Below are 25874 nucleotides of genomic sequence, written 5' to 3' on the forward strand. Positions count from 1 at the left end.
TTTGAAGAAAAAGATTTTTTTTCCCATTAAAAAAAGTTTTTACCAATTATCTTTTACAAAAAATTCTTGCTTTTCAGAAAAAGGAAAAAAAACCAGAAACCTTCAGACTTCCTCCTGCATCTCTGCTCCCCAAAAAGTCAAAATAAAAAAAAATTAGTATTTGAATTTTGATAAACCCTCTGGGATTTTCTGAATGAGTCCTTTAATCTGCTGGTTTTTGCTTCATCTGCATAGATATATTGGGTAAAGTGCCGCTGCACTTGACAGTTGCATCTGTGAAACATCCTGCTGTACTTATCTTAAAAGCTGGAGTAAATCTTGCGTGGACATCAGTGAGACTATGCCCAGACCTTTCATTTTCTTAGAGGTGGCCAAGTTCTGAATGATCTGCGGCAAATGTTGTCTAATAGCACATATACGACCTATGCTTTTTTTTTTTTTTTAATTGTTAAAAGCTGTGTAGAAACTTCAGGAGATTTTAATTTTATGGCAAGTATGAAAAGTCAAATAAAAATATTTTAGGTGAGTAATAAACAGGATTTCAAGACATGGATTTCCTTTTTCTTTTTTTTTTTTCTTCTCCATTTTCAGGGCTATTTCCCTTACTCTGCTGTTTTTTGGGTAATTCAGTTTTGTGAGGCATACTGTAAAAGCATAAAAATTGGTATTTATGAAAAGATCTGAATCGTTTAACTATTAATCAGCTGCTGACTCTATATAACAACAGTAAGTACATGAAGGGGAGCCACTTGGTCAGTATTATGGTTAAAAGACATGCTTAGGACTTGTAATTCATGTGTCACATCCACTTAAACTGGTGCTTTAATGCTTGTCTGCTCATACGCAGGCAGCACTTACCTTGTGCATTGCATTCGTAAGTTTTTTAATGGTTACACAATGTTATGACAATGATACCCAGAGATGCTGGAATAGTTTGAGCAGCCAAATGATGAGATCAGTGAATAAAATCCTGGGACTGGGATGCAATCACCTAGTTGTTTTCTGATAATAAGTATTTGTCCTGCATTCTTTTCTTTTAATTCAGCTCTTCCCTGCCAGCTATTCAGAGCCTGGAACTGCATTTCATGAGTGTTAAGTTTCTCTAGCAGAACTTTCCAGTCCCATCCATGCCCTCAAGGAGTTTTGCTGCTGCAACATGTGCTCCATACATCCTGTTGTAGTCACCTTAGCATAATTCTTGGATTCAGTGAGAGCTGAGTTAGCTCTTACACTTCATAACTAGGTAAAAAGTATACACGCATGTGTGTGTGTGTGTATATATTTATGCATCTTCATTTTCAGATGGGTGATTAGGTTACAGAGCCAGAATTCCAGATTAATCCTTTCCCTACTTTCAATCTTTTTGAAAGACACGAACTTTAGCTCACCTCATTATCCATCATTTACAGGCTTCTTTCTCTTAGGGATGCTTTCTGGTCAACATTGGCATGGGTAAACTTGCTGCAGCCTGAGGGTTGCAAAGCCATATCAGCTGCTTATTTTTAAAGTCAGTTAGTTACCCTTTATGTGTAAATGGAGAGGGGAGAGAAGATCTGTAGTTTTCTGGAATTGCTCTCGATTTGTATCGTTGTTAGTTAAACGAGTGAGCTGACTTTCTGACATGGCCATCTCTTGCTGTTGTCATGGTTCACATTGCCTTTTATTAGATATTCAGCCCAGGCATCATTCCTGCTGCTGGCTGATAGCACAGAGCATCTGGAAAACTGTCTCGTCAGGGTATTTGCAATCCCCGCCACCCCTGGGTGACACGATGCTGGCACTGTGGGCTGCCATCTCCTGCTGCCTTCCCCCAGCATGAGGAGCACCATGAACGGAGCCTGCAGGGGCTCGGCTGGGCTGGTATCCCCATTCCTGGAAATCTGGCCTGCTCCAGGTTTTGTGTGGGTAGCTGCAGTTGCGCCTGGGGTGTTCGTCTATGTCCAGTGTAGATGCAGCATTTGCAAAACAGAGGAATATGAACACCGTTACAGAAACAGTATTTCCTGTGTTTAGGAGTCAGATTGCAGCTGCAGAGGTTTTTAAACTTAGAGGCCTTTTATGATAGTGGGTTGAGGTAGAGAGCAAGTCTGAGGTGGCTTCTCGGTAATGCCAGTGCTTTTGCGTGCCTCTCGGTGGTGCATTTTATGCGGTTTTAAACGTTGTTCCCCTTGCCTCCATTTCCTGGTTGTCGGGAAAGATGTTTTATGACAAGAAGTTGTAAAAGAGGTTTGGGATGTTCAATTTGGTTTTAGCGTAGAACTTTCTTATGATTCAGACAAGCTTGTTACTGGGCTAAAATTTTAATAAGCTCCTAAGTGACTTTGGAGACAAGGTGGTGTTATGGTAGTCACTGTGGCTGTTTCTAGGGTGCTGGCTTGTGGCATGTGCCATGTACTCACATTGCGTTCAGTGCTGCGGTCAGTGTGAAACAACCATCCTTCTTCAGGGGTGCTATCGCTGCGTGTAAGTGTGAGAGACGTTTCCCTGCTCTCTAATATTTAGTGTTTAATGATTTATTAGCCTAGCAGATTGACAAGAAAAATGTCATGCTCTGGAAACGTTTGTTCCAGATGTTAAAGCAGCTAAGTTGTACTGTTTTACTTTTACTGATAACATTTGACACAATTTTTTTTTGTTGAGCTGAGGAATGTCAAGTAATTATTTGCTGCCATGGTGATAGTGTTTGTAAAAATTCTAATAATATTATGGGGTAAATCGTCCAATAGGCTTCATAAAATTTCTTTTTCTCTATGGAAACTTTGGGATTTTTTTTCTGTATTCAAAATCTTTTTTCCCTAAACATGTAGTCAGAATTGTTTGTCCATGCATATCACTTTATACAAAATACTGCTATGGGTCCTGGTCAGCGTCTCAGACAGCAGGTGTTCCCGCACAGCTCTGGAGATGCAGGTACCAGCCCACTTATCACCTGTGCATTAATGCAGTTGTTTCTGGAGTGACAACATGGATCGATTTTGCTGTTGGAAACTTTGAATATGACATACTTTGGATGTAAAAGTGCTTCGTGATAAAGATCTGGATTCCCTTAGTCCACTAAGAGCAATTGTCCCCTAGGGACAGTATTTACATTCCAGTTTGGAGGAGCAAGAGGAGCAAACAAAGAGGTACACTCTCTTTGCACTGGGAGGGCTGGAATAGCTCAGGGCCCAGAGTTAACTCAAAACCGTTTAAGGGTAGGGTTAAATATCCTACTTTTTCTTCAGCCATGAGATTTGAGTTGCAGCCCTACAGCACTGCTCTCAGTTTCTGGTCTCCAGTTTTGTGCCATAATCACTGGAAACAGTGCCGCCTAACTCTGGGTAAGTTAATTCAATTGGTTACAGTCAGCATATTTTTTAAAAGTAGAAAAAGGTTAAATCAGTGTTGGGAGATCATCAAAGCTGATTCTGAGGGAAACAGAGGAGTCTAAACGAAGCAGAGGGAGAGTCGCTGAGGGCTGTCAGGTGGAGCCAAGGCTTCTGGCAGGAGCCCTGCCTTGCGCCCAGCTGCTGACGTGCAAACTGTCACTTAGCATGGAGGAGCATCAAATCATGTTCATGAGGCTGGAGCATCAACTCAGAGAGGCACTCCTCCACCAAAAAAGCTCTTACTACTCCTGTGATTAGTAAGTGTAATTAGAAAGTCTGTGTTCACTGGAAGGAAATGGCTTTGGTCTACACTCTGGTATGGATTAAACTAAAACCCAAAACGTCATCATGTTTTGACTAATTGCTGTTGAAACTTTTCAGCAAAATGTCAAAACTTGAAGCGAGGCCACATCAGAAAATTGAAGTACAGTAAGTACATGGCTGGTATTAAAAAAAAATATAAAAATAATCAGATGGGTAGATCTAAGGGGAAAGAAATTACCAAACACAGTTGCTTGTGTTCCATAAAATGAAATTCAACTTCAATCTATTAAAAAACATGTGGACTGTATTTGAGAACATTGTATACAAAAGCCTGAGAGCCAAAATGGGAAAGATGTGACTGCAGATAAGTTCTCATGTTCAGAACAGAGCAGAGACCATGGGTCAGGCATGAAAAAGGCAAACTAAAGGCAGGATCGAGTGTATGATAGACTTCAGTAGGTTTCTCGGAATTCACAAACTGTTTGTTCCCAAACTTGGTGAAGGAAGGCCTGCTGTCAGCCTTGGTGGACTTTGTTTCAGGACTACACTGAACACGATTCATGGGAGAGGTGGTTATAATTCTCAGACTCAGAATTCAGAGGACATTGGAAATTCCAGGGCTGACTGTCAGCAAAAGGTACTTCAGCAACATTTTCTGGTTGTAGTATGGAGATGGTCAGTTAAACCTCCTGAGTGTTGATTGCCAGATCAAGCGGAGATACAAAACTTGGTCTTACTGGTCTGCATAGATGGTGTAAGCTGGATGGGTTGTACGTACCCTAACACGAAGCCCTGATTTTGGTTGGTCTCTCTGCAGATCAAGTTTTCAGAAGATAGTAAGGAGCCCAAAAATGAAGGCAGGAACCTTCAAAATGTGTTCAAAAGTACACATCCTACCTTGGTACCAGACAGGTTCCAAAGTTTATCTTGGGCAGTTTTCTTGTAACTCGTTAAAGACTAATGAAACACAGCTGTAAGTATAACTGAGTTTAATGTGAAACAAGTGGAGGGAATTATCCTGTGATTGACAGTGTGCTGGAGACAGGGAAGGGTGGCTCAGGCAGTCTCCTCTGCTGAAGGCCAGTCTCTAGGGATCCTTTCTGTTAGCTCTTTGTTCACAGTCCTCTTCTCCAATATCTGCCGTGATGGCTGGTATTTTTTATTCCTTTGCTTTACACCTGTTTTGTGTTAACAGCCAGCAAAAGCTGAAGCATGACGAAGAGAATTTGTCATATTATTGTGCTTCTGACATAGCTGAGGTAGAATGCTGATCAATCATGTACAGGTGGCTGGCTCATCAGATAGCAGAGTCCATGCACACATATGTTGTTGCTGAAAGTAAGTTAAAATCATCATCGATTTGCAGGTGGATTAGGGAACGTAATAGCATTCCCTGGCTGAAAGCTGGGAAACAGCCTGTTAGCAAACATGGTTGGATGCTTTCAGTATCTCCATTCCTTTTGTTTTTGTAGCATAAGGAAGGGACGAGCATCTCAGGTACCGCCCAGGATCTTCACTTAGATCTAGGTCAGGAAGTGGGCACCAGTGTAAAACCAGTTTGCACTGGTCGTGGTATTTCCAAAGGAAGAGATTCCCAGACAAATGATGCTTAATTGTTTTGTCCTCAAAAAAAACATGTCTTCTTAAAGACTTCATTCATTACTACTTTTCAGATAAAAACTGACCGTGCTTGTACTGTTATTGTCTGAATTTTATTCAGAATTTTAATAATTAATTATATTTATTTATTATATAATATAATTAATATATTTCTTATATATTATATATACAATATAATTAATAATTAATACGGTATACAGTATTACTGTACTTGTGTTTCTCACAAATGAACTGTTGTCTACAGGTGACTGAAAAGCAGATAGGGAAATGTAAGGGAAGGACTCAGTGCCACTTTAGCTTTATTTTTCTTCAGAGTCAGCACACTTGCCATCTGATGTAAATTACATTGTATGCTTTTTACATTTTGTACTAAACTGGCAGTGCTAAAAATGTTAGATTCTAGCAGATTCTTATCATATTTTTTCCATGTGCATTATAGTCTTCCATGTGGAGATTCACTGCCACCTGGAAAGATTTAAAGACAATTGTTTAAGAGGAAATAAATAATATTAATTAATACAGGCCTTCTGTCCTGTAGAGAAGATGGAAAATACCGAGATTCTAGACTAATTCTTAGAAATAACTGATCAGCATCACAGCCTGCCTTGCAAATGATTTCTCCTGAAGCAGTTGAAAATGGGAGTATTGGGTGGGAGTAACAAGAATGGGAAACTACTGTATCATGAGACAGAATGGGTACTTGGAATTTTTTGCTTCAGAAGTAGTGGCATGCATTGAGCTGTGCTGCTGACTGAGTTACAGCTGAGCATTTGGTTGCACTTTTAAAATTACATCAGTGGCACAAGTTTTAGTGTGTTTAGCAATCTAAGCAAACACTTGGAATTTGCAAATGTGCGTAGACAAGTCTTTGCAAGTGATAGACTTCTTAAACCTTTTTGTTGTTGTGTATGTTCAAGTACTGCATGGTCTTCCTGGTATAAAGGAAAAAGTTAGTGTGCTTTAAATCCTAAACACTTCAACATGTTAAGAATACAACATTTCAGCAATTGATTCTGAGTTGGGAAAAAACCTTGAAATGTTAATGTTTGTCACAGAATGGAAAGTTGTGAGCACGATACCTTAGAAGAGCTGAATCCCCAGTGCTGTGCGGCCCCTGTATGTGTGCACTGAGCTTCTCAGGTGTGCTGGGATTTCCATGAGATACTCCCTGAAGGGAGACGCGACACATGGTCGGGTCTGTGGATGCACCTGTGTGGGGAGACATGCTGGGGAGCATCCAGACTGTGATGCACATCAGCTGCAGCAGCCCGGCCGGGCACAGGTGAACTGCTCACTGGTAGGTGCTGGGACTCCCACAGCTGCAGAGGATAATGAGGAGCTGGCCTGGCCCCCACCCAGGGCTTTTTGGGGCTGGGTGGCAGTGGGGCTGAGCTGCTCAGAGGTTGCTGTGTCTTGTTGGAGAGCGCTGTGAAAGTTGGTATTTGTTTTTGTTTCCAGTATGGCAGGATGATTTTTTTTTTTTCTTCTTTTTCGATGTTGGTCTTGTCCTTGTGGCTGGGTGAGTACAAGGTTTTTGTGTGCTGTATGAGCAGGCTGCCTTGGGATGGCACCTAGGTGCTGGCATGAGAACAAACAGTGTCTGTTTTAATAGGGAAAAGGAAATGTTCTCAAAGGGCTTCAAGTATTAGTTCTTATGTAAGCCTAGCTTTGATTGCAGTTGTGCAGAATATATTTTTGCAGATCTGGGAGTGAGAATCTTGCTAATTAATGTTTAAATACCCACCTCCATAAGTACTCTGAAACTGCTCTTTCAGCATAGAGTAACTGAATAATTCCAGGATTTGATATATGAAGGTCTTTCAGCTCTAGGAGTAATACTAACAGGAGCTCTTTCCTTTATTTCAGAGGTGTTTAAAGGGGAAATTTCTGGGTTTAGCGTTGAGAATCTGTTATTGGTATAGGCTTGAAATCTGGCTGTTCTTGCTCTTAAGTCAATGCTTTTTTTTGGGGGGGGGGGGGAATACCTTTTCTATTCAATAGAGACTGCTCTTTTTTTTTGCGGGGGGGGGAAATAGGAATTATTTTCCTTCTATGCTGAACTGCAGTGTTTGAACTCTAAATACCATCAGGAAATAGTTAACGTCTAATCTCTGTAAAAACATAATTATCAGCTTTATAGTAGTACTTCTCGCTACCCAGGTGGATGGTAATGTAAATGGAAAGGATGGCCCAGGAGAAATGGGGGTTTATTTAAGATAGTTTTAGATTTAGTGCGACTACGTATGACTCCTTTGTTCCCCTGTGGTGCTCAGGTGTGCTCGCACCCGGCTCGTTTGGAGACTGCGAGCAGTATGGACAAGAAGGTCTTGCGATTGCTCTTGAAAGATCTCCTACCATAGATGTGGACCCTAGATAACCGGAGAGTAAAAAGTGGAGCCATAACTTGCTGCGATTTTTCTGGAAAATTAAATTGTGTGGCTGTAGATGATGCAACAGGGAAGTACAGAATAGCTCGTTTCAGACCAAGGGCTTTCCCACCCTGTCTCAGCCCATCTGGGTTCTGTGACCCCTCTTGTCCCCCCCAGGAGGCATGCTGGGGTGTGCAATCCCCCCAAAAGCCCTTCTTCCCTCAATCCCCCCAGCCCTATGCGACACAAATACTTGACATAAAATCTGCAGGCTTCTCTTGTCTCTTGCTGTGTCTCCTTCCCTCCCTTGGTATGTTTTCTGTACGGCTGCAGAAGACCCTGCCAAGGGAGGGAGCAGTAATTCCTCTGGGTGGTGGGTCCTGAGCCAAAGGGCCCCGGGGGCTCTTGCTCCCTGAGGAGAGTTTCGATCGATGTTACTGCAGTTGATTAAGGGAATGTGTCAGCTCCTGATTCATGGGATTGGAGTTGTGTTTGCAAGGAGCGGTATTAGAGTACGTTGTCTGTTGTGATAACACGTGTCACTTGGTAAGGTGAACTTACGTGTGAACTTGAACCGTGTTCTGTTGGGAGGGAGCAGAATTCAGCAAGAAGCGATTCACTTGCTTATATTCAGTTTTTTAAACTCCCCGGACTCATGGGAGATTGGATGCAGTGCTTGGGTTTAGGACCAAAGGGGTTATGGAGGTGCAAGTATTTAACTGTGGGAGAATGTCAGAAGGGCGGACCACATACTTTTTTTTTTTCTTTTTCTTTTTTTTTTTTTCTTTTGCCCTAAAACTTAAGACAGAAGTGATAATTATCACTTGTCAATCTTGAACTAATTAAGCTTTAAGCTTGAGAAAATGTTGCTAGGCTGATGGAAGCTCTTTATCTAACACACAGTCAAATGGATTTCTTGGAATGACATGCAGAGCTCTTCATAGTATTGAGTATGTCTTGTTTAGGAGAAACCTGAAGAACCACGTCTGAAAACCTACAGGATGTGTATCCATCTGTGGTGGAAAACTTTTTCTTTGGTTTGCTGGTATTTCTCAGATGTGATAGTTGGAAAGAAGAACAAGCAGTGTAAAAACTACTGCCACTGCTCTGGGCTGAGAAGCAAGAGCTGTGGCATGTGAAAGATTAGAGCATGCAAAGTGTAGTGAAATGGGAAAGATACTTCTGTCCAGATCTGAAGAAGCATTTGGCTGCATTTAGCCATTTTTTACATGCCTTAGCCTGACCACAGAAGCTATTCTGTCACTTAAAGTTTGAGCATGGAGATGAGACCCTGCTGCTGCTGTAGCAGAAACTAATGGTGTTACAAACAGAGAAACACTCTGCTGCAGCTTCTGGTGGCCAACATCAATGTAAACACGGGGGGTGTAAACAATAAGGAAGTAAGGTACCAAGAAACCTTTTCAAACTGAAACATCACAAGACTTTTGCTGGCTGGCTATGCTCTGTGTGCAGCTAATGAGAAGAGAGTCATGCCTATTTTCAGCCTAATTAGTGAGACTGGGATTGTCAAGGTGGTTAGAGCTCAGGTGTGCCACAGGCACAAGCAAGCAGAGGAAGAGGGCTGGAGGGAGGTGCACAATGTTGATGGCATCCCAGCTGATTGCAGCTGAGCATGGATGGCACGTTGTGGGTGTCAGGGCTCTGGAGGAGCATGAAGTTGGGGACAGGATTTCTGGCTTGTGTTTACAGCTTGTTGTGACATGCTGTTACGGGTGCTCTGCGCTGTGAGAACAGAGCAGTGACAACTGTGTTATTCTGGCTCAAATATTGCTGATCTGAAGAGCTGCTTGGCGTTGTTGCTGTTGCTCTGTTATTTCCTCCCTGTGGGTCTGTGACAGCAAACTTCTGTCATCCAGCTCTTCAGGGTGGGAACCATTTCCTCGTCTAGAGTTAGGGAGGGATGTGCACAGTGCTACCACGGCGGGATTTTGCTGCTTGACGGCAGTGTCTCAAAAATGCACTACGTAGTGTAGTAAGGAGTTCTAGAAAGCTTGTTAAAGGTGGAGAGAAGCTTTTCCCCTTCCTGTACTGGATAATTCAAGAGCACTTGAGCTACGCTGGCTCCCTGGCAGCTCCTGTGCAAGCCATGGCTTTTCCTCTAGACTTCTCCCACCTCTGGTGTGCTGTTTTCTAGGTCTGCTGTTTTCCTAGCGCTTCAGGGTGCTGACTCTTTCCCAGCTTGTGTGCAGCTTTTCTCTTGCTTTGCTCACGCAAGAATCCTCCCGGTGCAGGAGGAGTTAACTGCAGCGTTGTGCAACTGCCAGGCAGTTGGGTTTCTTGTGTCCTTGTTAAAGAGGAGACATTGGCTTGTAAATATTAATCTCTGAGGTATGATTATGCCTTAGACCACAGGCTACAGACATCTTCCTATAATATATTTTGGCAGGGCTGGTTGATTAATGAAGCTAGAAGCATGAGAGGGAAAACTCTGGGAAACTCCTATGCTACACTGAAAATATCTCATGTAAATTAATATTTCTGAAACATGTTGTCTGCTTTAAATTTAGGCCCAGGGGAGAAAATGTGCTGATACATACAAGTAGTGTGATTTCCTTCCCAAGCTTGGCAAGACTCCTTGCCAGTGAAGGGCAGCGAGAAGCTTTGAACAGAGAAACTAGAAGCTTAATGTTTCTAGCTGTTGAATGAAAGAATTGGGCCATTATGGAAATGGCTGAAGGACGAGTATCAGTGTCTTGAAAGCCTTCAGTGTTGTCTCATGCTGTCCTTTAAGAAGTGCTGTGTTGATGTAAGGAGTTATTGAGGTAATGACTTTTTAATGTATTTAAGGGAAACAAGACCACCCTGATTAGCTGTAGTTTTATTTTCAAAAGCAGTTATGGTTACGGAAATGTTGTCGTGTGTCATGAATTGCTCAGTTCTGTGGCCAAGGTATTGCCGGCTTTCTACAAAGCCATTAATTTTAGTGGTTAAGTCTCAAAATTTCTTTCCCATTTTATGGCAGTTTGGCAGCTGAACCAAGTGTAATATGTTGATATGTATCTTCCTGCTGGAACCAGTGTCCTGGTAGCTTCAGTGTAAAGACCATGAGATCTTATATTTGATAGTGGCTATAGGACTGGGAAAGGGGATGCACCGAGGAGGCCAAGGCACATCGTTATGTGGGTGCTGGGACTGGGGTTGGTGGTCCTGCCTCCATGCCATCCTGTTGTCCATCCCCATTAGCTGTACTGGCTGATGTGTCCCTGCAGCTGAACAGTCTGAAGACCAGACCTCAAAAAAAACTTTTTTTTTTTTTCTTTTTTCATGATTGGATCACTTTGGAGATCCTGTTTGTCATGAGCCTGCAAGAATTCACACAGGACAAATCTTCCCAGGATCTGTATAATATATTTTGTGGGGAAACCTATTGAGCAGTCTCTGTCTCAATGAGAAGTGCACTGGGGCACCTTCTTTGGTAATTCTCTCAAGCAAACCTGTGTAACCTGCCCCAGAAATCTGCCACTGGACATAGATGTTCCAGGGGTTGTACCGTGCCTTGAAAAACCTGCTGATAAACCAGCAGAAATTCTTCAGAGTTATCTGTAACTTTTCAAAATTCTTACTGAGAAAATGTATCCTTTTCATTTTGTTCTGTTTTTATGTATGTACAACACAGCCTGAAGATGCAAAATAGACCTCTGCTAAATGGTTGTGTCCTGTGTATAAAATTAAGACTAAGCTGAATGGCTTAGTGTGAAGGAGTCCACAGTACTGTCATCATGCTGATGTTGGAGACCTCGCTGCATGTTGGACTGAATTTTCTGAAGTGACCCGTGCCTGCAGAAACAAATGATACAATTTCTGCTTTCTTGAAGGTGGATACATAATTTTAAAAGGTGCTTCAAGATAAACATATGCAATTTAAGCCACCTGGAGGGGTGGCACGTGAGTGACTCTAGACCTGCACTGCTTGACAACCTGGCAGCAGAGGTAAAATACCTCGTTAAAAGGTACAAGTTTAGTCACTTGGCAGAAACTTTGCAGTGAAATGCTACCTAGCTAAAAATGCTAGCTGAACTTTAAGCCCAAAGATGGGGACTCCTTTGTTATTTGAAGATGGTTGCTACTGTTGTGATCAATATGAGCCGTGCTTTTCGTGAGTCTTCATATTCTGCAGTTCTGAGTGTGATGCTGGGTCTGTTACTGTCAATCGCCTGTATCTCCAGCATTAGTTTTTTCACGTTAGTTTTCTAAATCTAATCCAGCACAAGCTCTGCAAAATAAAGCAAGTGTTTAAATTGATGGTTTTGGAAAAAATCAGAAATCAATACGTAATCTTTGAAACCTCTTTTACTCTGGAATTCTTTCTTTCCGCCCCGCGGAATGTGATTAGAGCAGGATGAGATACGCAAGAAGACCGTGCCACCTGCAGGTGCTGAGGAGAGGGTGCGTTTCTCAGCGGTTCGTGCTGGCAAACCTGCTGGCAAAGCAGCCTCTCCCGCTGGCTTCAGGTGATCAGAACAAACATGCTCAGTTTTCCTTGGTACTTCAGCAAGTGGAAGGCGTGAATATTATAGAGGTTGTTCTTCCAGAATCCCTCTGTTAGTCAGCCTTGAGTAAATGTAAGTGAAAAGAGTTCAGATGAGGCAGGGTTGGTGGAGTGCAGTTTTCCTTTTTGTTGCCTTTGTGGCAAGCAGCACGTGCCGCTCTAGGTCTGAGGTCCCCCGTGGGGCAGAACCTTGATGCTTTGGTGTGTTGGCTTATGTATTAACTGATGTTCCTTCATAAGTCTTCTGTGTCTTCGTGTTACAGTCTGTCTGGGAGGTGAAAAGTGGAGCTGTGTTTCTGCGAAGGGTGAAGCGGTACACAGCTCAGCGAGGCCGGCTGGATTTCTGGCTGCTCGCTGTCAGATGTTCAGCTGTTTGGGGCTACGCTCGGTCTGAACCCCAAACATGTCAGGTTATAAAAACAATGTAGTAGTGTTGCTGAAAGCCAAGCTGCTTTGCAAGTTTGAAGCTGCCTGCAAATAAACCTTGAAAACAGTGAGAAAGAACATGGATGGGAAATGATTTAAGGAGAACAAAACAAAGTAATGGAAGACAGCATGTGTTGCTAATTGCCTGCCATTCTGATTTCTGAAGTAATTTTTCATCCGTGAGCTATGCGGTCAAATCCAGCAGCAAACCAGCAGTGTACATTCTAGCTCGTGGGCATGTTAAATACTGGGAATTGATGTTATGTCATTGCTGCTGCAGGTCTTCCATTTAGAATCGTTGTGCTGAGCTTGGGGAGTGCTGCTGGAGCTGGGTAGTTCATCATAAATTGTAATTGCATAAAGATGATCTGCAGAAACTCCCCAGACTCAATTTCTAGTTGTAATTGGCAGATGAAAGAAGACTAGGAACAATTATCTGATATTAATTATGTCAAAGACTTTTTGGATTCTCCTCGTCATTAAAGTCTCAATTCTCGACATGACCAGAGAGCTTTGTGCAGGGAGAGGGTGATGGAGAAGGCAACTTTTTAAGGAGCTGTAGTCAGAAGCTGCTATGTGCACCTGGCATCATCGAACATCCTTCAGCAGCTTTAGCTCTTGAAGCCTCATAATGCCCAAATATCATGTTGGTGTATTAGGTCAGCAGCATCTGGGCCTGGAGCTTGATGCGGGACTTTCTGGAGAAGAAAGCTCAGAGCTGAGTGTGTGGGGCCCTGCTAAGCACTCACAGAACCCAGTGCAGTCCTGCCTGCTTATGCCTTTAGGAAAATCTAATCTCCTCATTTAAGTATTTATGCATAGTGAGCTGAAAATGATTAGCAGGTGCTGAAAATTCAACCCCTGAAACAAAGTAGTTCTGCCATACCCACCTCCATGAAAGAGGAGCGCTTCGCAACTACTTCTTTTGGGTAATTTACGCTGTGAGGGTAAGAAGGGAGATGTAGTTTTGGTATGATATGGACTTCTGTAATATACCAAAAACTTTGAGTTCTGATTTTGCAGAAAACATACTTATAAAGTTATTAGTTACTCTTGCAGGTGAGACTGGACAATATTGCAAACCTTATTTTCACAGCATGCTTTTGTAATATATGAGAATGTTAAGGAAGAGAGATTCTAACGTAACTGTGCCCTGATAATACACCTTCTCTCAGCCACACTGTCTGCAGTTACAGAGTTGTGTGCGCTGGGAGGCAGTGAAGTGTTCCACTAATTCCAGAAAAAGTCCTGGCTCGGATACCTCCAGCAGAGAGCTATGTTATGCATAGGATGCACAGTTTATCTTCTGGGCTTGCATGGGCTGTTCCTATACTCAGACAATCCTGATTTTTTTTTTCTTTTTTCTTTTTTTTTTTTCTTTCCCTTGACCTCTCTGATGTCTAGTTTTATGGCAGCTGTGTTATGGAACAGCAAGGGAAAATGAGAATTAGTAGTCCCTGCACTAAGGAACTAACCTGTAATATCTGAGGCAAAAGGTTGCTTTCTATCTTGTTCCAGAGGGTGTAAAGCCCGTTAGAGGATATCGGTTGTTTGATGTAAATATAGAGTAAGCCTGTAGCAAAAAATGGACATAAGTATAACTCATGCCGTGGATGGAAGTTAGAAGACTGAGTTTTCTTAGATTTTTTTTTTTTTTTTTTTTTTTTTTTTTTTTACTTTGTGGTTCAGTCTGTAATGGGTGTAAGGACTAAGTCGGCGCTTCAGCCGCCCTGGCACGTGGGGCATCAACTTCAGTAGCTTTCACTTCTCTATGCCCATTTTCATGAATGCTGTCAGCATGTAGTGTATTTGCCACCTCTACTTGTCCTTCAGGTTTACTGGAATCCAGGCAGAGGCTTCCCTGCTAATGGAAGAGGGCAGACAGATGCACAGTGTGATCGACTATAAACCTTGCTTCCTTAGGAATCCAGGCAGGGAAAGTGGAAGTGGTCAAATCTCCCTTGCCTTGCTCCTGTTTGATCAAGCATCCCAATGTCTGTGGGACTGTGGAGAGAAACTGTCTGCTAAGGGTAGCATGAATAATGGCACTCGCACGCTTTTAAAGCAGGGTAATAATAAGCAATATTTATTATATTTGCTTGAGTGCTCAAACATTGTTTTGCTTGAAAGCTGTACTCAGCCTGGCCCCTGGAGGGCACCAACAGCCAACGTTATTTTTTTTTTCACTTTCCTCTTAGTTATTACCCCTTGACATACAGCGCTATGAAGATGGCAAATATATCCCCATGTATAGATTAAAGTGAACTTGCTTTGCCTTACATAATTTGGAAATCCAAAAGACCAATTTCTTAGTGTAATTGAAAACCGCTACATTTCAGGCTTATTCATTGAATCAGTATTTCCAGTTAGAATTCAAATTAATCTTGCTACCTTTAAACAAGATAACGAGGGTGTAGTTATATTTACTCAGCCTTTTAACAATCAGCTTCAGTGTAGCTGCATATGATTAACTGCACATGCACAATTGCAAAAGGTTAGTACGGGCATGACTCAAGTCATAAGGGAAATTAATCTCTTAAGGCTGAAAATCTGAACCTACAGTTCAACACTCAGTGTAATGCCCGAGTCCCTCTGGAAAGGAAAAGTAAAAAAGAAGGGGAGAAAGGCAAAATGAGTAGCCCAACATAAGAGCCATGTCAGATTGTGTATACTTCCCTCTGGATTTTTTTTTTTTTTTTTTTCATTTAGCCTGGAGTCCTCTTGCTTTAAAGTTACATTAATGTAACTTCACTAAATTACTATCAACACCTGTTAAAAAGAGCCATGACATCCAAGTGCATTTGTGGAGCACATCTGTATGTCTGTATTTTGTGTTGGCCAGTCAGCTGGAAACACAAGTTTGAGGTCTGCATGTGGAAACATTTATCTGGAGCATACCCTGCTCTGCATCACAGTCATCTGATGTGGTGGGTGAATTGGGTGGTAAAAACCCGTAATTCTGTGAAAAAGCAGTGGATGGGTTTTAAGAGTACACCTTTATTAAGAGAAGCCCAACGGATAATTTGCTTTGTATCATCCTAAGCTCAGGCACCTGATATGTGGACTGACTTGGTCTTTGAAGTGTCTTGGACCAACTTCTATTCACAGGTTGTGTAATGAGGCAAAGCCCCTGAAGTTCAGGAGGATTAAACTGGACCCACAGAAATGGTCAAGTTCTGGTAGTAGAAGGCTTTTTGGTCTCACTAGTACAGGGTCCAGTGGCTGAATGTCAAAAGATGTCCAACAAAAAATCTGCAGAGAACTAAGCAAGGCAGCAGCTGATCACAGGCTTTGGTGGTCTCTCCATGACTAACAGTGTCCAAATGGAGATCTGGTACCTTTCTGAAAGCTCAGCTCTAGTTCCAAGATGGATTGTGGGAATGCCAATCTGCCCTATGTTATGCAGATCAATGCAAAGAATGTGATATTTTTAAAATGCATTGATATGGAAGGAAAGTTGCACAAGGTCATGTCAGACAGGCTTGAGGGCAGACACTGTCCTGCTGCACTGCCTTTTTGTGAGAAGGTGCTGAACTGGGTCCCCTGCAGCTCTTTTCCCACCACCTCATGTGGGACTGGGTTTTCTGATGCTGAAAACTTCTCCAGTTGTTTGCCCAATAGCTAGGAGGCACGGCGGGTAGGTGGGCACCCTGGTTCTCGCTGCAGGCTGCTGCAGGGAAGAGACAACTCGTACAGTGGTTCAGCTGGTAAGGGCCTTTGCAGAATGTGAGAAACAGCGGGAGATTTTTTGGCTTGTTATTTCTGGGAGTGGCAGAATGTGAAAAGGTTGTTGGCAGGAATAGTTGACACTCAAACTAGTACAGCTTGCAGTGGGCTTATGCTCTCTGTGTGCCTGTAATCTGCAAGAGCTGATGCTCTTTCACTGCTGGTGAGGCTAAGTTGCATTTCCTTGTGTTTGCAATAGTCTAAGACTGCATGTAGGCAGCTGGCGCATGGTAACTGCTTAAGCTGTGCTTACTTGATCTGTGTATGAGCGTGAGGTCGCATAAAGAGGGCACCCTTCAAAATAAGTGTTGTTAATAACTAGTTGTTAGAGCATTGGGAGCAACAGCCGCACAGGGATACCCAGAGGTGGGGTTGTAGGTGCGTGTTTGGGTTGCACTGTCACAACTTCTGAACTGGGTCTGGCCCACCAGCTGGCTTGTACGAACAGGCAAGAGGCAGTTTTTCTAATAGGCTTCTGCATTGTGCTCTATCAAGTGATTATGGCTTATGCTCCATCAACTGAAACTTGTGTTCTCATTTATTCTTGTGCAAAAAGTGAATATTCAATTTTACACATGTTTAAATATAAACACCAATGCAATGTAACACTCTAAAGAAGGGTAAAATACTTCTCTGTTGGCTGCTATGCTAATTGTCCTCCCTGTCACTCATTTACAGGTCTGGACTGGGTTATCTGTGCATCCATGTCTGTTGCAATGTCAGCAAGCAAAAGCCAGGATGGCATGCAGATTGTTTTAATTTGTGCTGGGGACTGTTTTCAACTGTATGAATAAGAAAGCATCTTTAAATACTCCTGCCTCTACTGAGCTGAGTGCTCCCGATTTCCAGCTCTGCAGCGCGTGTATGTACTTGGCCAGCAGGGTCAGAGCTGGGCCTACGAGGTAGGTGTGAGCAAATTTATAAAGAAGTCATTAAATTCATGTAAGTTGTTCTTTGTCCATCTAGCATCTTAAATTGGACCCTGGATGTGATATTTCAAGTAGTAACATTACTGTGCTGTGGAACTAATGTGGCGATGTTGGGTGGGACTTGCTGGTTCTTCTGGATCTGCACTGAGGGTCATGACTCTGTCGAGGGAAATCTGTGTCTTGGACATCAACATCGCCACACGAGTTCCACAGCACAGTAATGTTTTCAGTCACAGACTGGAGTAATTCCAGGGAAGCTGCTCTGTTCTGTTGACTAATTAATAATACATCTCTTTTTAAAAAAAAAATAAAAAATAAACCAATGTATACTTAACTGATAAGCTAGAGTAGCCTCAAAAGTTACATTTCAGTCCATGAGCTGCATAATACAGTGCTGTTACTCTGAAAATCCTAACTGGAACAAAACTTTGGATGCGTGAGTTTGGGTTATGCTTATAAAGTAGTTGGATTGTTTTACATGTAACTTGTCATGGCTCCCCCCCCCCCCGAGAGAAAGGATGGAAAATATAAAGTGCAGTAGCTTAGCGAGCTAAGTGAACAAGTGGAGGTAAACAAACCTCCTTCGTTCTTTTCTGAAAGGGATTTGGAACTAAGATGAAACCTGTAGCAGTGAGGTGAAGTTGTAAAGCCGCTACCCAGCATCACCTCATCCTCAACCAGCTGTTAGTCAACAAGCTGCTCTGCAAAGCAGCTTATATTGAACATTCTCTACTGTTGAGGAATGCAGAGTAAAATAATGTGTAAAACTAGGATTTGGGAGGGGATTTTTATCTACTGCTGTAACTGTACAACACTGGCCAATGCTTTTTGTTTTCAGCAGGGTAAGAACAGAGTTTTCTGAACTTCTGCCATTGTCACTTCAGCTGAGTCTTGTAAAGGCTGCTGACACCTTGTTGTAATGCTTACATGTACTGGGGGGGAGAGGGAAGAAAAATTCATTAGTGGAAAGACCAAATTATTGTGAAAAGCCAGGTTGTTTTTTTGTTCATTCATGGTGGTTGTTCCTCAGCATCACAGGCTGTTGACATGGTGAGAGTAAATGACAGAGTGTGGAGTCCTAATGTGAGCATCCCCAACAGACAGTTTCCTCCTGCTTTTTTGTAGTTGTGTGTGCATGTGGGTTTGGTTTTAGTTTAGTTGGGGTTGTTTTGGGTATGGTGGGTTTTGTTTTTGACAAATCTGCTTTTTGCCTCTTACTGTGTCAGGGAAGAGAAAAGCCTTTAGGTTTGTTTTCCTCTAGAAATGTGCTTTCAGATTCAGAGGTGTCCTTGGTTTCTGGAAGAGTCTTTTGCAGATGGGGTAGAAAGTCTCTGCTTGTTTGCCCATCTCTGCTGTGCTGCAGTCTCGTGCTGCTGCTCTTGCTCCCTGGCTGCTCAACCTGGTGTTCCATGTGCATCTCCCAACCTCTTTTTCCAAAGAAGTATGCCCAGAAATTCCCAGGGTGCAGGGGATCTCCCACTCTCTCTGTTTTTCACATGATTCAAGGAGTAGCAACCAAGAAAAAGAAAAAAAATCGGAGTTCTCTTCTCTGATGCTCAAGAGCATACTTCAGAACTAGCTGTGAACAGCACCAGGTACCACTCATGGCAGAGTGGTAGTAAGGATTCAAGGCTTGGGCTATGATATCAAAATACACATCTTACAACACAAATCAGGATTGCTTTGAAAGCTGAGGCTTTCATTTTATTTGTATGGGATCTAGATGAATGGTCTGTGCGATCAAAAGAGATTGTGTTGTAAATGGGTTCACAGAGAAACTGAGTGATGCCAAATGAATGGAGATCAGTTCATGGGCTCAGAGATGGGACCTAATCCTAACCTGGAGCAGGAGTGTGCCGGGCATGATGCAGACAGCTTTTCATCTTCTGATTCTCAATAATGAGCTTTGAAAGCCTGTAGACAGTTCAGCTCTGTTAGATTTTTTGCTTGAGGGAAGAGGTATGCTATGTAAGATACAGAAATCTCATGTGGTGCCATATACACCTCTGGAGCAGGATGACTCCTTTGATTTGGCTGTACCTGAAGTGCTCTTATGGACTATTGTAATGCAAGTCAGTTTTATCCCTGGTTAACAAACAAAACTCCATCGCCTTGAGGATGTCCAAAATGGAATAAGTTAAGAGTCACAGAGGCCATTGATTTAGGAAACTCTATGCTCCAGCTCTTCCCAGTGTCTGAAAGATTTATTAAGAGAATTCAGATTGCAAATGTTCAGAAACACAGGTGGAGAGTATGTACACAGGACAAGAATCATTAGAAGGATGGATACTTTAAAGTCATTGCCAGCACTTTCTAGATACTTTTCTTGGACAAATGACTCCTGCGGGCAGAGATAATCTTTATTTGAAAGATATTAAATCTTCTTATCACTGTGAACTAGATCTTAGAAAGGCTGAAGATTCCATTTTTCAGTAATCTGGTTCATGGGAGCCTTCTGGCGGCATTAAAGGTGAGAATTAACTTGCTCAGCCAGTAAGTTAATTGATCCTTATGGGTCCTTTCCGGCTTGAGATATTCTATGATTCTATATTAAACAAGAATGATTTGGGAGCCTTGCCAATGAATGACTTGGAGGAGATCTTGCAGTTAAATTCTCCAAAACGGTGTTTAAACTCTTTATTTGTTTCCCCAATATCTCCCAGGTTGGGTATCAAGCTGTGTTAGTTAAACCTTTATCACTTCTGCAAAAATTAAGTCTTTCAAGGGGACAACTTTAAAGATTTAAAGATCTGCATTTCAGGGTGGATACGTCTTTGCTGAAATGCTCCTTAGCACAATTGCATTGTAGTTAATCTATCACCCTTCAGAACTGGCTTCCAAACTGAATAATGGAAATTACCCCAACTTCTGTGTATGCTCCCAGCTACTTGAAGATGGTGATTGCAACAGCAGGGAAACCAATACCTCTGGTACCTGAAAATGAGATTTATCTTGTACCTGTCACGAGTTCCTAAAGAATCTTGGGAACAGTGTTGTTAGTTACCAAATCCAGTTCCTGATTTTGTGAGCAGCTGTATAACAGAATCATGGTAAAATAATCTGGAAGGATGTTAGAGAAGTCATGCAACTCATCCATCAGCCTCAAGGCAGGATCAACTATATATTAATCCTGACAGATATTTATTCAATGTGTTCTGAAAGATCTTCAATGTTAGAGAGATGCTCAGCTAATCTATTCTGTCTCCTCATCCCTGCCATTAAAAGGTTTTGTTGAAGTTTACCCTGAATCTATCTTCATGTAATTAGTCAAGAAAATTGAGTAACTTGTCGTATCTGTCCCAGGTATGGAAAAAAGATTATATTCTACTCTATGTATACGAAGACTTCAAGGTACCCCCATCAGTTGTCTTTTCTTTAGGATACACAACCCTTAATGTTTTTAAACTTCCTTCACATCATGCTTTGCAAATTTCTGATTAGCCTCATGGCACTCCTGTACTCTCTTCAGTCAGTCTGTACCTCTCTTGATTTAGAATATCTTAAGTGTCTAAAATAGCATCCATCACCCATTTTTGATTCAGTAACAATGTTTGAAATATATTTGCTATCAAGCTTAAAGTAAACAAGTACTTTTACTTAAATACTATTTCCTCTAACTGGTAGATTTGTCCTCCATAGTAACACAAGTCCTGGATAAAATGAAACCAAATATTAAATACTAGTTTGGGAATGAATGTGCATTTTTAAAACTAAATTGGGGGTCTAAAGCAGGCCTTAGCAATATCCAGTCTTAGTATTTTTCCCCAGTGAGTTGGACCCAAACAGCTTCAGCCTTTGACCTTTTTAAACTGACATTTTGTTACCCCTTTACCTGTTTGCTTTTCTGTGAATACCCAGTGTTTCTGTCGCAATTGCTATTTTTGTGCATTCCAATTCTTTATAGCAAGTTCCAAATCTCACAGCCAGTGTGCAAGGATTTTCCTGTTGTGGAAGATAGTCTCATTTGCACGCACTCTGACGTGACAATTTATTTCATGAAAAATGATGTTTGTTGCTGATTTTGATGCATGAAACTTCTGCAGAGCCTTTTTTTAATTATTATTATTGTTTTGTTTCCCTCCTGCAATTAAAGCCTGCATTTTACTCAGTGCCTTTTGTTTCTTTTGAACTCATCAGGGGAAGAATATAATCGGGTAATATTTGAAATTACAATCTTGGCTAAGAGAAAACATAAATTGTGAAGTAGTCATCACCTTAGATTAGCATTCCAAAGCTGATAAGTAGACAGGCCAAATAATCTGCACTCATTTCTGAGCAACAGTTTAGGATTCTGGGGAATCAGATATCACACTAATCAGCTTGGAGGAAATAATGCTCAGTTAATCAAGGTGGGAGCATAAAGCTACAACAGCAGAAGCTGAAGCGATTTACTAGTCACTTGCAGCCAAGGAGTGCATATACTCTTCATCCTGCTAGAAAATTAGGGGTGTGCAGAGATAGAAATGGCAATGATAAAATGTAGGGAGGAATCTGGGATTAAAAAAGATAATTTGATTCCTTAAAACCAGACCAGAAGGCTCCACAAACCCTCTGGCTCTCACTTAGAAAGCCTCACCATGTGCCCAGTGTGGGCACAGTAACAAACTCCAGACCTTTAGCGTAAAAGTGGAAAAAAATTGTGATGTGCCAGAGGGAAAGCAAGAAATAGTAAGCTCTTGCTGATGTCTTTAACTACTGAATTAGCAGCAAATTTGCTAGCAAAAAAAGTCCAGCTGGTGCTAGGAAATGGATTGCTTTCCCAACTTCAAAGCCTCCACCAGGGTGGCCAGGAAGAATAACACCTTCTATGGACAGTCCATTAACTCCTGAGTGCATGAGTGAGGTGGGCTAAGCAAGATCCTGATAGATTTTTTTTTTTTTTTTTTTTTTTTTGTCTTGCAAAAATATTGAGCAGTTTGGGCTTAGGGTGAGAGAATACCTTTTTGAAAGGGTTTTATGGAAATTGCTTCTGTAACAGGGCCAGAGATAAAACTTTCCACACTGTGCTGCAGAAGGAAATGACCATCTGAGTTAGAGCTGAAGGAAATTTACTTTATTGCTGAAGCCACGGTTATTTTCCCAGAAACTTTATTCTTCAGGTTGCATGCGGGGGGGCTTCTAGAAAAGGTTTTTACATGCTCCAGTCGGGCAAGGGAGAGACAATTCGTAGTGAGACATTGGGCTCCAAGTCTTCTGTGTTTATTACCCCTGCTTTGAGTGTGTGCATTGGCATGAAGGTGCTGAAGTCAGTAAAATTTTGGCTAATTTTTGTAACAGTGAAGCTTCCAAAATTGCTTCATCTTTATGCAAGCTGGCTTTCTGAAGCGTTGGCGTTCCGTGACATTCTGCATACTGTGCTAAATTCAGCAGGGTTTTTTTCATGTTGAAGTGGAGCTGCAATAATTTCTGAGGTCTGTGGCTTGTTTCAATTATTTACTTCCACAAAAAGATTTTTATAAATCCTCCTTTCTCTTTCATATTATTAACTTTCTTGTCAAACTTTTATTTAAACCACAGAGACAAAGATGGATCTTACCTTTATAGTTCTGCAAAGTTAGATTTACTTCTTTGACCTGTTTCAGTGTGATTGAAAGCTAATCTGTCTCCTTTTTATTGGCTTTTGGTAACGCATGTATTTCTTTGTTTCCCTTTTTCATTTTGTATTGTCTTGTGAAAATATGTAACTTTACTTCAAGCTGTAAAAAATTACCCTCCTACAGGAAAGAAAAAAATGACAACCCTTAATCCAATCCAAGAGAAGGTTTATGTCTTTAATTAGCTTCTTGGATTGTATTCATGTATGATTCAAATAAAATGAACTATGAGCAATAATAAAGGTCCTGTGGTCACCTCTGACCTTGCAGAGAAGAGCGCTAAAGCCAGAAATCTTTTCTGGCTCAACATCAGTGACAACTGCTTGCTTTTGTCTTTCTTTGGAGCTAACTTTTTGCCATAAAAAGTACGTAGAGCTCCCACTGCAGTTAGCTTGCTTGGCCAAGGGCGCAATTTGGCTTGTGGGCTGTTAACTCCAAAGGCTTATATTTTAAATAATATTGCACTCTGTAATTAGTCCTTTCAGTGATCTAATCCTAGAGTGTATGTTTCCAACCCCTCTGCAAGGGTTATTTACTCTTGTTTTTTTAATGCACTTCAGGACGTAAAATGGCTTTTGTGTTATGCTAAAGTTTTAAAGCTTAGTATTGCTATTTATAGAGGTTGTTAATGTTTTGCCTTACTCAAGCAGATGATCTCATGATCATCCGTGGTGTTATTTATGGGGCAAAATTTTCTCTGCCTATTATATGTCATTCTTTTTTGCTTCCAAATTGCTGAATGAGCATCAGGGTTATAGCCAGGGATATTGATCCTGGGACTGATTTTGATAGAAGGTGCTGACTCACAGCAGCAGCTCAAAATTGATCAGTGTTTCCTTCCCTCCAGGGGAAGCATCTCCGTGGTGTCTCTAGCAAGTTCCTGACCCTCTAAAACAGGGACAGCGCATCAAGAACATGTTGCCAGACTTAATGTATTTTATTTGCAATGTGTTTGCAGACTTGCAGGTAGGGAACACCAATAAAATCTGCACACTTAACTACTTGCAGTGGTTGAATTTATCAAGGTGTTTTGCTACGTTTTCTATTGAATGGCTTCCACTATATCAGAGCGTAAATAAGTACTATAGCCGTTTTTTGCTCATCGTCAGGGATGAAATACCATTTTGCTGGCATGTAAGGGGCAGGTTCAGGTGCCTGATAGAGCAATGCAATGTATAGCCAATATTCACTTTGTTCTGTTGCTGAATGCATGGAATTAGATTAAAAACAACAGAATAAACAGAAAACCAACGAATAAACAGAAAACCAACAAATAAACAAAGCAGAACAAATGCTGCTAAAATTAGCAGCTGTTCAACCTGCCAGTTAGTGATAGGAAAATCTTCAAAAGACCTGTGTTTCATGGTGTTTTGAATATGGTCATCCAGTTCTGTAGCTCCTGTTTTTGGGTTGAAAGCATATGGATACGTATTTTCATTGATGTTCCTGGTTCATTCTTTAAGCATGTTTTGTTCTGGTGTTACTGAGACTTAATAATGCAGTCCTGATGTTTGTTAAATATGTGCTCTTTTTATATAGTCTTTTATAAATGGTTGTAAATGAATGACGTTTATTTAGCACTTTCACCTTCTTTATGGAATAACAGTTTGTTTTGGTACATCTGTTACAGTGCTGTTTATCTGTAAAATTGTATTTTGGTCACCTGCTGCCCAAACAGCCTACCAAAGCCCCCAAACCAAAAAGAAATCCCAAAGCCCCTGTTTAAAGCAGGCATATCGATGTAGAAGGTCTCTAAGTACTATGGTAACCTCCACTCTGAAATTAAATGGCTAGATAATATAACCTTGAAGAGCTGAAAAGTATTTTGGAACACAGATGCACAGTTCCGAATGAAAAATTTGGTTCAGACAGCAGTTATGACAAAGTTCAGCATCCAAGGTTAATTCATGAAAGTTGAGGCAATTGTGGGGTAAGTGAAAATTTCAGCTTTGTGAACCGGAAAGCTAAGGAAGTAAAGAAGAAAGGGGAACTGCTCAGAAACGTATGACGGAAGAACATAAATATTTTAAAAATCAAGAATGTGTGTGGATTAAAGCTACAAAGGGAATTAGTGTTTTACTGGGTAAAACCCCCGGAAAACAGAATTATTTTCTGCACGTCTTGGACCTCACTGTCTAGCTTTGGAATAATAGTGATCGTCCATGTACTGTATCAGACCAAGTGTTAGTTTGTGCTCTGCCTTCATTCAGATTATTATCCAAAATGGAAAAAAAAAACCCCAAAAAACCAAACATGGAAAAAAATTCCCTGATTAAAAATCTGGTCCTCCCTCAGAATGATGCCATAATTCACATGGTGTTGCACTGGGGGCATAAATAGCTTTATTTGTTGTGTAAGGATACGCGTCTGTTTTAATGAATGTACTACAGGGAGCACATCTGTAAGTTGGTGTTGGTTAGTACAATCGCTTTGTTCAACCTAATGGGCTTTGGGGAAAGGTCAAAGTGATGCGGGTAGTGATTTGAGGACATCAGTTAGTTCCTGTTTTCTTTAAGGTCGCTAATGTGGTATGAACTTAGCAGCTTCAAAACGACATGCCCACCTCTTCTCTTAGGTTTGTGCCCATCTTGTTGGTACTGTTTAATACCTCTAGGTAAAGGAACACAAAGTTAGTAAAATATTTGGGGTTGAGGGTAAGAAAAACATTTCTTCAAAGTTAGTTAGGTGTGAAATATCTCAAAGATAATGAAGACTTTTCTGCGTAGCAAAACCTCAATTTTCACCAGTCTGTTACTTCTCTGTTGATCATTTGGATTATTTTAATTATCTTGTGGGCTGAGACTCAAAAATATCACGTGCTACACAAGTGTAAGAAAAAGCAACAGATGGGTATGGAGTTGGGAGAGGAAAAGCAACAATGGTGCAGTACTGGGTGTAACAATGAAATTTCAACATCCTAAATGTCACCTTTTCTGACAGAAGAGTTTCAAAGAGGGATTTGAATTCTGGGAGAAGCCCAAGTATTAAAGGTAGTATGGAAGGAAGTCCAAATAAAGGTGGCACTTTAAAATCTGTTAATTAGGTGGTGTTGCTGGATAGATTCATAG

The 25874-nt window shown here is 41.3% G+C and overlaps 1 long non-coding RNA gene across 5 annotated transcripts in view; it reads left to right on the plus strand.

The window, feature by feature from the left end:
• The window catches only part of LOC114016143 (uncharacterized), a 210108-nt gene that overhangs the window by 55810 nt on the left and 128424 nt on the right, over positions 1 to 25874 (plus strand). For all 5 annotated transcript variants that reach the window (XR_008732102.1, XR_008732103.1, XR_008732101.1 and 2 more), the window contains exon 3: positions 16962 to 17185. This is a non-coding gene — a long non-coding RNA (uncharacterized LOC114016143). The remainder of the gene's footprint in view (positions 1 to 16961; positions 17186 to 25874) is intronic.

Source organism: Falco cherrug, chromosome 4 (genome assembly GCF_023634085.1).
Source record: "Falco cherrug isolate bFalChe1 chromosome 4, bFalChe1.pri, whole genome shotgun sequence".
In the NCBI taxonomy this organism is placed as follows: domain Eukaryota; kingdom Metazoa; phylum Chordata; class Aves; order Falconiformes; family Falconidae; genus Falco; species Falco cherrug.